The sequence below is a fragment of the Trachinotus anak genome, unplaced genomic scaffold, assembly GCF_046630095.1.
Source record: "Trachinotus anak isolate AG129_WGS33_773 ecotype Australia unplaced genomic scaffold, CSIRO_AGI_Tana_v1 ptg000003l, whole genome shotgun sequence".
NCBI classification, from domain to species: domain Eukaryota; kingdom Metazoa; phylum Chordata; class Actinopteri; order Carangiformes; family Carangidae; genus Trachinotus; species Trachinotus anak.
In genome coordinates this window covers 20,058,916-20,073,413 of record NW_027273854.1, presented here as the reverse complement: position 1 = coordinate 20,073,413, position 14,498 = coordinate 20,058,916, and the positions used below count along the sequence as shown (strand labels likewise).

At 49.8% G+C, this 14,498-nt stretch overlaps 10 non-coding genes and 3 pseudogenes across 10 annotated transcripts; all 13 read left to right on the top strand.

Moving 5' to 3' along the window:
- The first annotated feature begins 338 nt into the window (after window positions 1-338).
- Window positions 339-453, top strand: LOC139619361 (U5 spliceosomal RNA). Its single transcript, XR_011690360.1, has one exon. It is a non-coding gene; the product is annotated as a U5 spliceosomal RNA (small nuclear RNA).
- Window positions 454-617: 164 nt separating this feature from the next.
- Window positions 618-809, top strand: LOC139619621 (U2 spliceosomal RNA). The gene has a single exon (XR_011690612.1). It is a non-coding gene; the product is annotated as a U2 spliceosomal RNA (small nuclear RNA).
- A 395-nt stretch (window positions 810-1,204) lies between these two features.
- On the top strand, window positions 1,205-1,319 carry LOC139618955 (U5 spliceosomal RNA). Its single transcript, XR_011689959.1, has one exon. It is a non-coding gene; the product is annotated as a U5 spliceosomal RNA (small nuclear RNA).
- Window positions 1,320-1,483: 164 nt separating this feature from the next.
- On the top strand, window positions 1,484-1,562 carry LOC139618746 (U2 spliceosomal RNA; annotated as a pseudogene).
- A 3,737-nt stretch (window positions 1,563-5,299) lies between these two features.
- Window positions 5,300-5,491, top strand: LOC139619452 (U2 spliceosomal RNA). Its single transcript, XR_011690447.1, has one exon. It is a non-coding gene; the product is annotated as a U2 spliceosomal RNA (small nuclear RNA).
- Window positions 5,492-5,898: 407 nt separating this feature from the next.
- LOC139618954 (U5 spliceosomal RNA) lies at window positions 5,899-6,013 on the top strand. Its single transcript, XR_011689958.1, has one exon. It is a non-coding gene; the product is annotated as a U5 spliceosomal RNA (small nuclear RNA).
- A 5,753-nt stretch (window positions 6,014-11,766) lies between these two features.
- On the top strand, window positions 11,767-11,945 carry LOC139619718 (U2 spliceosomal RNA; annotated as a pseudogene).
- Window positions 11,946-12,340: 395 nt separating this feature from the next.
- Window positions 12,341-12,455, top strand: LOC139618953 (U5 spliceosomal RNA). The gene has a single exon (XR_011689957.1). It is a non-coding gene; the product is annotated as a U5 spliceosomal RNA (small nuclear RNA).
- Window positions 12,456-12,619: 164 nt separating this feature from the next.
- Window positions 12,620-12,811, top strand: LOC139618741 (U2 spliceosomal RNA). The gene has a single exon (XR_011689784.1). It is a non-coding gene; the product is annotated as a U2 spliceosomal RNA (small nuclear RNA).
- Window positions 12,812-13,198: 387 nt separating this feature from the next.
- On the top strand, window positions 13,199-13,313 carry LOC139619360 (U5 spliceosomal RNA). The gene has a single exon (XR_011690359.1). It is a non-coding gene; the product is annotated as a U5 spliceosomal RNA (small nuclear RNA).
- Window positions 13,314-13,477: 164 nt separating this feature from the next.
- Window positions 13,478-13,669, top strand: LOC139619619 (U2 spliceosomal RNA). Its single transcript, XR_011690611.1, has one exon. It is a non-coding gene; the product is annotated as a U2 spliceosomal RNA (small nuclear RNA).
- A 395-nt stretch (window positions 13,670-14,064) lies between these two features.
- LOC139618951 (U5 spliceosomal RNA) lies at window positions 14,065-14,179 on the top strand. The gene has a single exon (XR_011689955.1). It is a non-coding gene; the product is annotated as a U5 spliceosomal RNA (small nuclear RNA).
- A 164-nt stretch (window positions 14,180-14,343) lies between these two features.
- LOC139618745 (U2 spliceosomal RNA) lies at window positions 14,344-14,422 on the top strand (annotated as a pseudogene).
- The last annotated feature ends 76 nt before the right edge of the window (window positions 14,423-14,498 follow it).

The window sequence follows — 14,498 nt, the reverse complement described above, 5'->3', positions numbered from 1 at the left end:
ACAGTTTCAAATGCCCCTCTGGCAGTGGCTGGAGGAAGGTGAGTCAACCTGCCCCACAGCTGATATCCCTCACGCGCCCTGGAAGGGCTGCTAGCCTCCAATCAACCCCGCATTTTCCCTGTATTTTGGTCCCCGGGGGCCTGCAAGCGCCTGATAACTTGAGAAATTTGTGAGGATTGCATGTTGAGGCCCAGACACTTTTCTCCACAGCCCGATTGGCTAGAGCCCGTGACAACATGGGGAGGGGGCGGGGATTTGGCAAGCTAAGAGAAGGCTACCGTGAGGGCGGTGACTGGGACCAATGGGGTCCTCGGCCGCTCTTGAGGAGAGGCCTGTACTGACTCTGGTTTCTCTTCATCACGCACAAGTCTTTCACCTTTTACTAAAGACTTCCGTGGAGAGGAACACCAATGAGTTTAAGCTATTTTTGGCAGGCTCTGCCGTATGGCTGAGCCCTTTGAGTTTGTGAAAAGTCAAACAGCTGTCGAGGTCAGGAATGGGGAGGTGGGCGGAGGTGGTGAAAAGCAGCCATTGCTCCGCTCATGTCAAAAGCAGCCAACCGCGACCAGCGAGATTTGTGCCAAGAGCCTGGCTGGAACGCCAGACACTTTGGGCCCATCGCTTCTCGGCCTTTTGGCTAAGATCAAGTGTAGTATCTGTTCTTATCAGTTTAATATCTGATATGTCCTCTACCCAAGGACAAACATATTAAACGGATTTTTAGAACTGGGAGCTGAAAAAGGGGCTTGCTCCGTTCACTCCACGCATCGACCTGGCATTGCAGTGCCGCCGGGAACGGTGCACCCTTCTCTGGCCGTGTGGAAAAGCAAGCAAGCAAGCAAGCAAGCAAACAATGACGCAAACGTACAGTTTCAAATGCCCCTCTGGCAGTGGCTGGAGGAAGGTGAGTCAACCTGCCCCACAGCTGATATCCCTCACGCGCCCTGGAAGGGCTGCTAGCCTCCAATCAACCCCGCATTTTCCCTGTATTTTGGTCCCCGGGGGCCTGCAAGCGCCTGATAACTTGAGAAATTTGTGGGGATTGCATGTTGAGGCCCAGACACTTTTCTCCACAGCCCGATTGGCTAGAGCCCGTGACAACATGGGGAGGGGGCGGGGATTTGGCAAGCTAAGAGAAGGCTACCGTGAGGGCGGTGACTGGGACCAATGGGGTCCTCGGCCGCTCTTGAGGAGAGGCCTGTACTGACTCTGGTTTCTCTTCATCACGCACAAGTCTTTCGCCTTTTACTAAAGACTTCCGTGGAGAGGAACACCAATGAGTTTAAGCTATTTTTGGCAGGCTCTGCCGTATGGCTGAGCCCTTTGAGTTTGTGAAAAGTCAAACAGCTGTCGAGGTCAGGAATGGGGAGGTGGGCGGAGGTGGTGAAAAGCAGCCATTGCTCCGCTCATGTCAAAAGCAGCCAACCGCGACCAGCGAGATTTGTGCCAAGAGCCTGGCTGGAACGCCAGACACTTTGGGCCCATCGCTTCTCGGCCTTTTGGCTAAGATCAAGTGTAGTATTCGTGGAGAGATTTTTCTTTTTTGATCTGGGCGACACTTCTATGGAAGCGATGGCCAGTATGGGCTCTCCTGTGCAGGTTATCCCTAAGGTTGGGTTGAGGTTCACGCTTCGTTTCCAGGCAATCGTGACAGAAGAAGATGCTGTTTCAAGATCGTGGTTCTGCAAGAGGGTCATCATGGGCCAGCTTCTTTTGACGGTGGAGGATGTCTTGTGCATTCAATGGAACCAACAGGAAAAAGCTTTTGATGTCACCCTGAGGAATGAGGAGGTGTACAGAAAGGTGTCTGAAAATTGTTCGGCTGGAGCTGGGGTAAGGCCCCTTGCCTGCTACAAGATTTTGAGTTTGGACAGACCTAATTTCAGGCAGATCACAGTTCACATGTTTAACCCGTTTGTGACTGATCTTGCCTTGGCTGATTTCCTGGGCCGGTATGGAGAAGTGGTGTCAGCAGCAAGATATGTTAATGATCCAATGGGGTTTTGGACTGGCAGACGGCAGTTCCAGGTGTTGCTCAAGCCTGAGCCAGAAGGGCCTGGTGGTCTCAGACATCCACCCGCCTTTTTTAGTCTCGGTGGGGACCGTGGCTATTTGTTCTATTCGAGGCAACCGTCTTTCTGTCGGCAGTGTAGGCAGTCTGGCCACACGGAGGCAGGATGCACTGGGGTCTGCTGCCGTTTCTGTGGTCAGGGGGGACACGAGGCTAAAGACTGCACTGCACTGAAGGCCTGTCATGGATGTGGTGGACTTGATCACCTCTATCGGAGCTGTCCTGGCCGTAGGAGAACCTTTGCAGAAGTAGCTGGGGCCACTGGAGGGCAGGGTAAGGCTCAAGACTTTGGAGGGACTTTCGTGCCAATGGGCAATACGTCAATTGATCCACAGCAAGCGGATCAGCTTCCAGGCCCTTCTGGGAGTAGAGTGGACTCTGTATCCAAGGTGCAGGGACTTGCCAGTGTTGCTGGAGAAGTCAGTGTGGACCAGGTGCCCTCGGGGATTACGGACACGGTCCCCACTGGTGCCGCTCCCACCGAGCCAAAGCAAGGAGCACGAAGAGGTTTGAAGGTGTTGGAGGAGGGTCTCTCGATTGAAAAGGGGGAGTGTGAGCAGGTGGTGAAGAGTAAAAGGTCAAAGAGGGAGAGGGAGGGAGAGGGGAGGGGGCAGGCCGCAGAGGTGGGGGTTGATGTGGGTAGGGCTGATGGAATACAACAGGGGGGGGAAACGGTTAGAGGAGGGGCCCGGGGGCGGGATGCAATAGATACAGGTCAGGGGTTGGAGCATGTCTCAGGGGTTTTGGGTGAGGAGCCACCAGCTGGGTTGGAGCTTGATTTTGAGCTTTCTCCCGGTTTGCTCCTATTGTCGTCTCCTTTGAGTGAGGACGCATACGAGGGACCAAAAAGGCCTTCATCCTCACCAAATGCTGTTCCCTTTTCCTGGGCGGACCAGATGGATAGTGAAGGAGATGATCTGTATTCACAGTAGGGGGGGGGACTGTTTTGTTTTCTTTTTGTTTTTGTTTGAGTGTAAGCATCTGTAATTTAAAATGTTCTCCTTTGATGTTCTTTCTCTGAATGTGAGGGGAATGAGGAACACTGTTAAAAGAAGGATCGTTTTCGAATTTGTTAGCTCTTTGCGTGTAGCTTTTTGTTTGTTGCAGGAAGTCCACTTACGGGATATGGGGGATGTTGGGTGTTTTAGAAGGGAATGGACCAGAGGGGACTCAGTCTGGAGCATAGGGGGTGTTCACTCTACAGGAGTTGGGATTTTGTTTGGTTTTAAGGAGATTAAAGTGGAGGGTGTTTTTGTTATTGTCCAGGGGAGAATAATGGGTGCGGACATCTCCTGGGGAACAAACACGCTGAGAATCATTGTGGTCTATGGACCACAATCCTCAGCAGAGCGGAAAGAAATGTTTGGGATGCTGGAGCCGCACCTTGTCACCAACAGGCAGGTCATCATAGGGGGTGATTTTAATGTAGAGTTAGGAAAGGGGGGTGATGCCAGCGACCTGTACATTTCTAATCTTTTGAATAGTTTTGGTTTGGTCGATGGGGCGAGGGTGGTCAGGCCACTCATGGATGGTCCCACTTGGCGTAATTCGCAGGGGATCTTTAAGCGTTTAGATTATGTATTTTTTGTTAAGACCTTGAAGTTGGTTGCAGGAAGGGTGCTCCCGGTTTGCTTTTCGGATCATGATGGTTTGCTGTTTACGGTGAGTTTGGATTTGCCAGTCTTCGGGCCTGGGTTTTGGCGCTTAAATATTAGTGTGCTGGAGGAGGACTTGTTTAGTCAACAGTTTCTTTGGTTTTTTAAGGGTCTTATGGGACTCAAACCGCTGTGCCAGGGGTTGTTAGAGTGGTGGGAGGTGGCTAAGGAGAGGATGAAGATATTTTGTTTAAGTTATTGTCAGAGAAAGGCTGGAATGGCAAAGAGGGAGGTGGTCCATCTCCAGCACCGCCTTGAACTCGAGTATGCTAGGGGTAACTGTAAAGGTGCTGTAGACCATCAAGTTTGCGCATCCTTGAAAGCAAGTCTGAGACATATTTTTGAGGGTAGGGCCCGCGCATACCTGGTGCGGTCACGTCTGCAGTTCATTGAACAGTCAGAGACATGTTCGGCTGCTTTTTTTGGCTCCATACGGGCTGATAGGGCGAAGCAGCTGGTGTCAGGAGTTAGGAATAAACAGGGCAGGGTTGTGGTGGACACCTGCGAGATGGTGTGTGTCGCTACAGATCATTTCCGTGATGTTTTCACGGAGCGAGCGGTAGACATAGGAGGGGGAGGGGTGTTCCTGGATTTGCTGAACCAGCAGGTGCCAGGGAACATAGTGCGGGCTTTGGAGGCCCCACTGACCCTCAAAGAGCTTGAAGGTGCTCTCTGTAGGATGAACAGGCGCAAGGTGCCAGGCATTGATGGGTTGCCGGTAGAGTTCTATGTTAAGTTTTGGGACATACTTGGGCCAGTATTGTTGGAGGTGTTGACTGAGGTGCTCTGTACGGGGAAAATGGGGAGGTCTATGGCGACTGGAGTTATCTCCCTTCTGTTTAAGAAAGGGGATCGCGCTGATATGGATAACTGGCGACCGCTGTCCATGCTGTGCGTAGACTATAAGCTCCTGGCTAAGGTTCTGGCAGACCGGTTAAGCGTGGCCCTGCCACATGTGGTCCATGTGGACCAGACATGTGCAGTGCCAGGGCGCTCAGTAAGATGGAACCTGCAACTCTTACGGGATGCTGTGGCTTGGGCTGAGGATAGGCATCTGCCGCTTATGCTGGTCGGTCTTGATCAAGCAAAGGCCTTTGACAGAGTACATTGGGGTTTTATGTTTAGTGTACTGGAAAGGCTAGGTTTCGGTCAGGTTTTTGTAGGGTGGCTGCGCACATTGTATAGGGGTGCGGGGAGCAGGGTTTTGGTTAATGGGCACCTGGGGGAGGCTTTTAGTTTGTACTCTGGGGTGAGACAGGGTTGCCCGCTCTCACCGCTGCTCTATGTGCTTTACATGGAGCCATTAGCAGCTGCCATTCGGGCTGATTCTGGAGTGAGAGGTTTTTTTGTGCCTGGCAGTGGGGGTCTGCGAGTCAAGCTGTCTCAGCAGGCTCTGCCGTATGGCTGAGCCCTTTGAGTTTGTGAAAAGTCAAACAGCTGTCGAGGTCAGGAATGGGGAGGTGGGCGGAGGTGGTGAAAAGCAGCCATTGCTCCGCTCATGTCAAAAGCAGCCAACCGCGACCAGCGAGATTTGTGCCAAGAGCCTGGCTGGAACGCCAGACACTTTGGGCCCATCGCTTCTCGGCCTTTTGGCTAAGATCAAGTGTAGTATCTGTTCTTATCAGTTTAATATCTGATATGTCCTCTACCCGAGGACAAACATATTAAACGGATTTTTAGAACTGGGAGCTGAAAAAGGGGCTTGCTCCGTTCACTCCACGCATCGACCTGGCATTGCAGTGCCGCCGGGAACGGTGCACCCTTCTCTGGCTGTGTGGAAAAGCAAGCAAGCAAGCAAGCAAGCAAGCAAGCAAGCAAACAATGACGCAAACGTACAGTTTCAAATGCCCCTCTGGCAGTGGCTGGAGGAAGGTGAGTCAACCTGCCCCACAGCTGATATCCCTCACGCGCCCTGGAAGGGCTGCTAGCCTCCAATCAACCCCGCATTTTCCCTGTATTTTGGTCCCCGGGGGCCTGCAAGCGCCTGATAACTTGAGAAATTTGTGGGGATTGCATGTTGAGGCCCAGACACTTTTCTCCACAGCCCGATTGGCTAGAGCCCGTGACAACATGGGGAGGGGGCGGGGATTTGGCAAGCTAAGAGAAGGCTACCGTGAGGGCGGTGACTGGGACCAATGGGGTCCTCGGCCGCTCTTGAGGAGAGGCCTGTACTGACTCTGGTTTCTCTTCATCACGCACAAGTCTTTCGCCTTTTACTAAAGACTTCCGTGGAGAGGAACACCAATGAGTTTAAGCTATTTTTGGCAGGCTCTGCCGTATGGCTGAGCCCTTTGAGTTTGTGAAAAGTCAAACAGCTGTCGAGGTCAGGAATGGGGAGGTGGGCGGAGGTGGTGAAAAGCAGCCATTGCTCCGCTCATGTCAAAAGCAGCCAACCGCGACCAGCGAGATTTGTGCCAAGAGCCTGGCTGGAACGCCAGACACTTTGGGCCCATCGCTTCTCGGCCTTTTGGCTAAGACTGCGGTCGCCTCCTTTTGATGGTTAAATTCTTGCCTGTTGTGGCTCTGAGTTAAACCAGCTCTTGGGAGGAAATTGTCTACATTCCTTGTTTAAAGTTGTGCAACTTTTCTGTAGTTGCATATCTTAAACAAATAGGAATTCATTGGCCCAGAGAATCTCTTACCTGAGCTCTGCCGGATTCAACACCTTGTCCAGGCCAAAACTTGAAAAGGTAAGTACGTTTTTAGATTTTTTTCCTTTTTTATATTTTTAATTGTATTTACTTATTTATTGTTCATTGTTTTTTTGTCCATTGTAAGTTTTTTACTGATTTTAGATCCTTTTAGCTTGTGGTGCCTCCACCATGTCGGCCACCCATGCCAACATGCGGAGGCACCACAGCGTCCGTTTTAAGTTTAAAGAAAAGGATGGAAAGCTCCTGGAGATGTCAAGGCTAGATTTCTCCAGGAAGCTAATCCAACAGGCTTTGAAATTCACAGCAAACGATTTGAATTGTATTTTGACCCTACCATTAAACAAAGGTTTTGATGTAAGCTTCCAGTCTGCGGCTATCTTGAGAGAATTTTGGACAAGATTTGAGTCTGTGAAACCCCAGTTTTCTGCATTTGTTGTTGAAAAACTGACTGATAATGCATTGAAAACAGTCATTGTCAGAATGTTTAATGAGACAGTGAATGCAGAAGACATTTGTATATGGCTGGGGAGATACTGCACTGTTAAAGGCCAGGCTACCAAAGTGAGAGATGAGGACGGCATCTGGAATTGCGCTTGGAGGGTCCCCATTCAACAATGGCAGGACCCCCAGGGCTTCCAAGGCCTGAAACATCTGCCGTCAATGATAGTTCTGGGTGAAAACAGGGGCTACATCCACTACCAAGGTCAGCCCAAGCTCTGCCGCAAGTGTGGTGAGCATGGGCACCTGGTAGAAGCGTGCACAAAAACCTTTTGCGGAAAGTGTAGAGAAATTGGGCACACTTTTGAGGAGTGCACCAATGGCAGGAAGTGCAACCTTTGTGGAGAAACAAATCATCTCTTCAGAGCTTGCCCCAAATCGTTTGCCAACAAACTAAAGGCAGCAAAAGCCAATGAACAAAATGGAGGACAAAAAGAAAAAGAGCAGGTTGAAGAGGCTGGGCAGGAAAATTCAAATCTCCCGCCAGATACTGTGATTGGAGAGGAGGGATCATGTGAGGCGGGAGAGGGGGAGGGGCCTGCAACAGCCCCATCAATGGAGAGTGGAGAGGAGGATGGGGAGATGCAGGAAGTGGGCGGAGCTAGTTCAGAAATGGAAGATTTTCAACCACCTGAAAATAGTGAGGATGCCCCCCTCCCCGATGCCCAGCAAACAAAGAGACTTGCATCGGAATTGTCCTCTGAGTCTCCTGTAGCCTCAGAGAAGAGGGGAAGAGTTGGGACTCTCTCAGACAGTTCATCTGTGGAGGAGCCCAGAGTCTTCCCCTCCAATTCACCAAATGAAGTCTCTTTTCTGACAGTAGCTCTACAATCAACCCCTAAGGACTCCAAGCTAAATGCAGCCTTGCGTCAAAGGCCAACCCCCAGAGTCCGACGGGGGAATGGAGCTCAACTCCCTCCTTCATCACCTGTTGAAGTGAAGGAGGAGCCCCGTTCACAAGAAATAGTCTAACTGCCTTTTTTTTTTAAAAAAAAAAGATATTTTAGCATCTTAAACCTCTATTTAGTGTTTTTAAAATTTCATACCTGTTGTTTTTAATCATACTCATGACACTCACCTTCTCAACCATCAATGTGAGAAGTGTGAAGTCGAGAGTTAGAGCCCAGAGTGTTTTATCCTTTCTTAAATCTACAAAGTCAGATGTGTTTTTAATGCAGGAATGTGGCATACCGTTTTTAAAACACTACCGACAGTGGGAGGAGATGTGGCCACAGACATCGATATGGAGCGGATCAAACCAAAATAAGAACGATGGAGTGGCCATTTTAATAAAAAACCCTCAGGTTCTGGTGAAGGGTAGCACTGTGGTGAGAGACGGTAGGGCACTTTTAGCACACTTGACCTTTATGGGACAGGATTTTAACCTTCTCAATATTTATGGCTTTAACGACAAAAATGACAGGTATGACCTTTTAGAAGACCTGCAGTCCCACATGCTAGGGAGAGTGCCATTAGTTTTAGGAGGTGATTTTAACTGTATTTTAAGTCGAAAAGATAGAAAAAGAACAGGGGAAGATTTTAAAATTGACAAAACATCGGTTTTATTACAGGGCATATGCAGGGATTTTAAACTACAAGACTGTTTTAAAACCATGCATCCCAGAGAGGAGGGCTTCACCTGGTTCAGTGGTGATGGCACCAGAGCCTCTCGCATAGATTTTATTTTCACACGGGACTGCCCGCCGACCGATGCTAGATTGACCCCTGTTTTCTTTTCTGACCACCTGATGCTCTCCTGCACCCTTTCACTCTCTTCAGGTGTGACTTTTGGAAGTGGTCTGTGGAAACTCAACTGCTCCCTGCTTGAAGATCAACATCTAGTTCAGCAGTACAGGGAGCAGTACCGAGAGTGGCAGACCCTTCAAGACATGTACGATACACGAGCACACTGGTGGGAGATGGTGAAGGGAAAGACCCAGACTTTTTTCAGACAGGCAGGCAAAAAAAGAAAGGGCAAGGAGAACAGACGCATGATGGGACTGCAGAAGCGACTACAGCGCTATTTTAACCTCAACCAAAATGGAATGGATTTTAATGAAGAAATTACAGAAATCAAATCAGAGATGTCGGTTTTAGCTGAAATTAAAAGCAAGGGTGTCATTTTAAGGAGCAGGGAACGGGAAATAGAGGAGGGTGAGAAGTGCACCAGGTATTTTTTTAAGAAAATTGTTAGTAAAGGGGGGACCATTTTAAAACTAAAAAAGGAAAACGGGTGCATAACAGAGAATATCGAAGAAATTAAACAGATTGTGGAAAATTTTTACGTAGAATTGTATAAAGAAAAGCCCATTAGAATAGACACCATGAATGAAGTTTTAAAATCCATCGATAAAAAAGTAAAAGACAGTGTGCTTTTAACCCAAGATTTTACCATTCTAGAGTTAAATAAATGTTTGTCAAGTTTTAAAAAAGGGAAGTCCCCAGGACAGGATGGACTTCCCTTGGAATTTTATTTGACCTTTTGGGACATTTTAGCACCTGATTTGATCGATGTTTTTAAAGACTTTGAGCACCTAGACCGACTTCCTGACAGTTTTAGAGTAGGGATAGTGACTCTACTGCACAAAAACAAAGACAAGACCGACCTGATGAACTGGAGACCTATCGCACTTTTAAACCTTGATTGTAAACTTTTTAGCAAACTTTTAGCCTCACGTATGTCCTTGTTTTTAAAGGGGGTGATTCACCCGGATCAAGGCTGTGCCATCCCAGGGAGGAAGATCACCGACAGCCTGGTACTGATCCGAGACACCATCTGTTACGCGAGAGACAGAAACATCCGGCTAGTAGTCCTAAATTTAGATTTTGAGAAAGCCTTCGATCGGGTCTCGCACCAGTACCTTTTCAAGGTACTGCAAAAAATGGGGTTCCCAGAAAGGTTTCTAGCTTGGGTGGGATTGCTGTATCGGGACATTACCAGCAAATTTGTGATTAACGGGCATTTGACAAAAGCAGTCGATATTAACTGCGGTGTCCGTCAGGGTTGTCCGTTATCTGCCCTCCTATACATAACATGTATAGAACCGCTGGCACAGATCTTGAGAAGGGATCAACGAATCAATGGGTTGGGAGTACCGGGGAGCGGGGGACTGGACACCAAGTGTATTTTATACATGGACGACGTGAACATTTTATGCACCGACCTTTTATCCGTCAACAGGACGCTGGACTTGACTGACTGGTTTGGACAGGCTTCTGGGTCAAAGTTGAACAAAAACAAGACCCAAGCCCAATTTTATGGACCGTGGACAGCGACTGAGATGACAGGACTCCCTTTGACTGTGACCCAGACTGACCAAAAAATACTGGGGATCAAATTTGACAGGGAGGGAGAAGGAACAACAAATTGGCCAGACGTGGTAGGGAAAGTAAAACAAAGACTAGGATATTGGGGACTTAGAGGACTGACTATTGAAGGAAAGGTTTTAATCATCAAAGCGGTGATTTTACCTTTGCTTTTACTCATCAGTTCTGTTTTTATCCCACCTAGGAGAGTGCTTTTAGATCTGGAGCGAGCCATCTTTTATTTCCTGTGGGGCTCCAAGTGGGAGAGACTGAGGAGGGAGGTCATGAAAAGGCCAAAAGAGAAAGGAGGAAAAGGAGTGCCTGACCTGTACTTGTTTTTAGGAAGCCGATACACCGCACTACACCTCAAACAAGCCACAGACCCATCCGGAAACCCCAAAACTACAGCCATGACACGTTTCTGGATGGGATCGTACCTCAGACGATTGAAGATTTTACCTACAGATCTTAAAGTACCCGTGTCTTTTAGCCTGCCACCAGCCTATGCTTTTATCCCGACGTTTTTAAAGCATTTTAAACTGGAGCAGGAGGAGCTGCATATTTTAACCAACCACCGTTCTCTGATCTCTGTTGTGCAGGAGCAGGAGCCAGTGAGTCCAGTGCGCGGGCTCGCATTTGGCGAGCCCTCAACAGTTTGGCGCAACGTGAACCATTCTGCTCTTCCAAACAGACTCCGGGACCTGTCATGGATGGTGGCTCATGAGATTCTCCCAGTCAGGTCCGTCATGCACTCCCGGGGCATGTCAACACGCTCAACCTGCCCCCGACCCGGTTGTGGCGCGCCAGAGTCGGTGAGGCATTTGCTCTGGGAGTGCAGCGCTGCCGTAGACCAGTGGGCAATGGCCGGCTCCTTGCAATTCCCGTACTTGCCAGCAAGGGAGGTCCTTACAGCACAACTGGTGCTCTATGGGGTGAGCCAAAAAACACTGAAGAAAGATGACTTTGCCCAGATGTGGCTCACCCTAGCCGCCATCAAAGACGCCATATGGACCTCCAGAAACTTGCTGGTAAGGAAGCACATGCAGATCCCCCCCGTGGCTGTGATCCGGATGGCTGTAGGCGGCAGGCCTAGGACACAGCCACAAAGAAGCATCGCCTCTGTGCCCATTCGGACGAAGGAGCCGGAGCCACACATGAAAAGGTCAAAGCAGCGGCGGCCTGGCTCTCCGGGTGAGGCAGGTGGGAAGGAGCAACAGGGTGAGGATCTCCTCTGAGCACCACGACAGGATCCCGAGAGACCAAATGTTTGGGGGAGCGGAATGAGTGACCCTGGGTAGGGACTCACTCTGCTCCTGCACAAAATTAGAAAGAAGAGAAGTTTTAAACCAATGCACTCCCTTTTAAAGATTTGGGACACTCCATGGTTTTCATTTGTGAGATGGATTTTATGTTTGACAACATGTAAAACCCCTTGAAATATTTGTTTTTAATGTTTTTAAAAAAAAAAACAAACAAACAAACAATGGTTTTACAACTATTTATCATAGTGTTGTGATTATAATGTACCCTTTGTATCTCAAGATGTAAACCTTCTTTGAAAAAACTTGAAATGAGTGTCAATAAATCTTTTCGAAAGAAAAAAAAAATCTGTTCTTATCAGTTTAATATCTGATATGTCCTCTACCCGAGGACAAACATATTAAACGGATTTTTAGAACTGGGAGCTGAAAAAGGGGCTTGCTCCGTTCACTCCACGCATCGACCTGGCATTGCAGTGCCGCCGGGAACGGTGCACCCTTCTCTGGCCGTGTGGAAAAGCAAGCAAGCAAGCAAGCAAGCAAACAATGACGCAAACGTACAGTTTCAAATGCCCCTCTGGCAGTGGCTGGAGGAAGGTGAGTCAACCTGCCCCACAGCTGATATCCCTCACGCGCCCTGGAAGGGCTGCTAGCCTCCAATCAACCCCGCATTTTCCCTGTATTTTGGTCCCCGGGGGCCTGCAAGCGCCTGATAACTTGAGAAATTTGTGGGGATTGCATGTTGAGGCCCAGACACTTTTCTCCACAGCCCGATTGGCTAGAGCCCGTGACAACATGGGGAGGGGGCGGGGATTTGGCAAGCTAAGAGAAGGCTACCGTGAGGGCGGTGACTGGGACCAATGGGGTCCTCGGCCGCTCTTGAGGAGAGGCCTGTACTGACTCTGGTTTCTCTTCATCACGCACAAGTCTTTCGCCTTTTACTAAAGACTTCCGTGGAGAGGAACACCAATGAGTTTAAGCTATTTTTGGCAGGCTCTGCCGTATGGCTGAGCCCTTTGAGTTTGTGAAAAGTCAAACAGCTGTCGAGGTCAGGAATGGGGAGGTGGGCGGAGGTGGTGAAAAGCAGCCATTGCTCCGCTCATGTCAAAAGCAGCCAACCGCGACCAGCGAGATTTGTGCCAAGAGCCTGGCTGGAACGCCAGACACTTTGGGCCCATCGCTTCTCGGCCTTTTGGCTAAGATCAAGTGTAGTATCTGTTCTTATCAGTTTAATATCTGATATGTCCTCTACCCGAGGACAAACATATTAAACGGATTTTTAGAACTGGGAGCTGAAAAAGGGGCTTGCCCCGTTCACTCCACGCATCGACCTGGCATTGCAGTGCCGCCGGGAACGGTGCACCCTTCTCTGGCCGTGTGGAAAAGCAAGCAAGCAAGCAAACAATGACGCAAACGTACAGTTTCAAATGCCCCTCTGGCAGTGGCTGGAGGAAGGTGAGTCAACCTGCCCCACAGCTGATATCCCTCACGCGCCCTGGAAGGGCTGCTAGCCTCCAATCAACCCCGCATTTTCCCTGTATTTTGGTCCCCGGGGGCCTGCAAGCGCCTGATAACTTGAGAAATTTGTGAGGATTGCATGTTGAGGCCCAGACACTTTTCTCCACAGCCCGATTGGCTAGAGCCCGTGACAACATGGGGAGGGGGCGGGGATTTGGCAAGCTAAGAGAAGGCTACCGTGAGGGCGGTGACTGGGACCAATGGGGTCCTCGGCCGCTCTTGAGGAGAGGCCTGTACTGACTCTGGTTTCTCTTCATCACGCACAAGTCTTTCACCTTTTACTAAAGACTTCCGTGGAGAGGAACACCAATGAGTTTAAGCTATTTTTGGCAGGCTCTGCCGTATGGCTGAGCCCTTTGAGTTTGTGAAAAGTCAAACAGCTGTCGAGGTCAGGAATGGGGAGGTGGGCGGAGGTGGTGAAAAGCAGCCATTGCTCCGCTCATGTCAAAAGCAGCCAACCGCGACCAGCGAGATTTGTGCCAAGAGCCTGGCTGGAACGCCAGACACTTTGGGCCCATCGCTTCTCGGCCTTTTGGCTAAGATCAAGTGTAGTATCTGTTCTTATCAGTTTAATATCTGATATGTCCTCTACCCAAGGACAAACATATTAAACGGATTTTTAGAACTGGGAGCTGAAAAAGGGGCTTGCTCCGTTCACTCCACGCATCGACCTGGCATTGCAGTGCCGCCGGGAACGGTGCACCCTTCTCTGGCCGTGTGGAAAAGCAAGCAAGCAAGCAAGCAAGCAAACAATGACGCAAACGTACAGTTTCAAATGCCCCTCTGGCAGTGGCTGGAGGAAGGTGAGTCAACCTGCCCCACAGCTGATATCCCTCACGCGCCCTGGAAGGGCTGCTAGCCTCCAATCAACCCCGCATTTTCCCTGTATTTTGGTCCCCGGGGGCCTGCAAGCGCCTGATAACTTGAGAAATTTGTGGGGATTGCATGTTGAGGCCCAGACACTTTTCTCCACAGCCCGATTGGCTAGAGCCCGTGACAACATGGGGAGGGGGCGGGGATTTGGCAAGCTAAGAGAAGGCTACCGTGAGGGCGGTGACTGGGACCAATGGGGTCCTCGGCCGCTCTTGAGGAGAGGCCTGTACTGACTCTGGTTTCTCTTCATCACGCACAAGTCTTTCGCCTTTTACTAAAGACTTCCGTGGAGAGGAACACCAATGAGTTTAAGCTATTTTTGGCAGGCTCTGCCGTATGGCTGAGCCCTTTGAGTTTGTGAAAAGTCAAACAGCTGTCGAGGTCAGGAATGGGGAGGTGGGCGGAGGTGGTGAAAAGCAGCCATTGCTCCGCTCATGTCAAAAGCAGCCAACCGCGACCAGCGAGATTTGTGCCAAGAGCCTGGCTGGAACGCCAGACACTTTGGGCCCATCGCTTCTCGGCCTTTTGGCTAAGATCAAGTGTAGTATTCGTGGAGAGATTTTTCTTTTTTGATCTGGGCGACACTTCTATGGAAGCGATGGCCAGTATGGGCTCTCCTGTGCAGGTTATCCCTAAGGTTGGGTTGAGGTTCACGCTTCGTTTC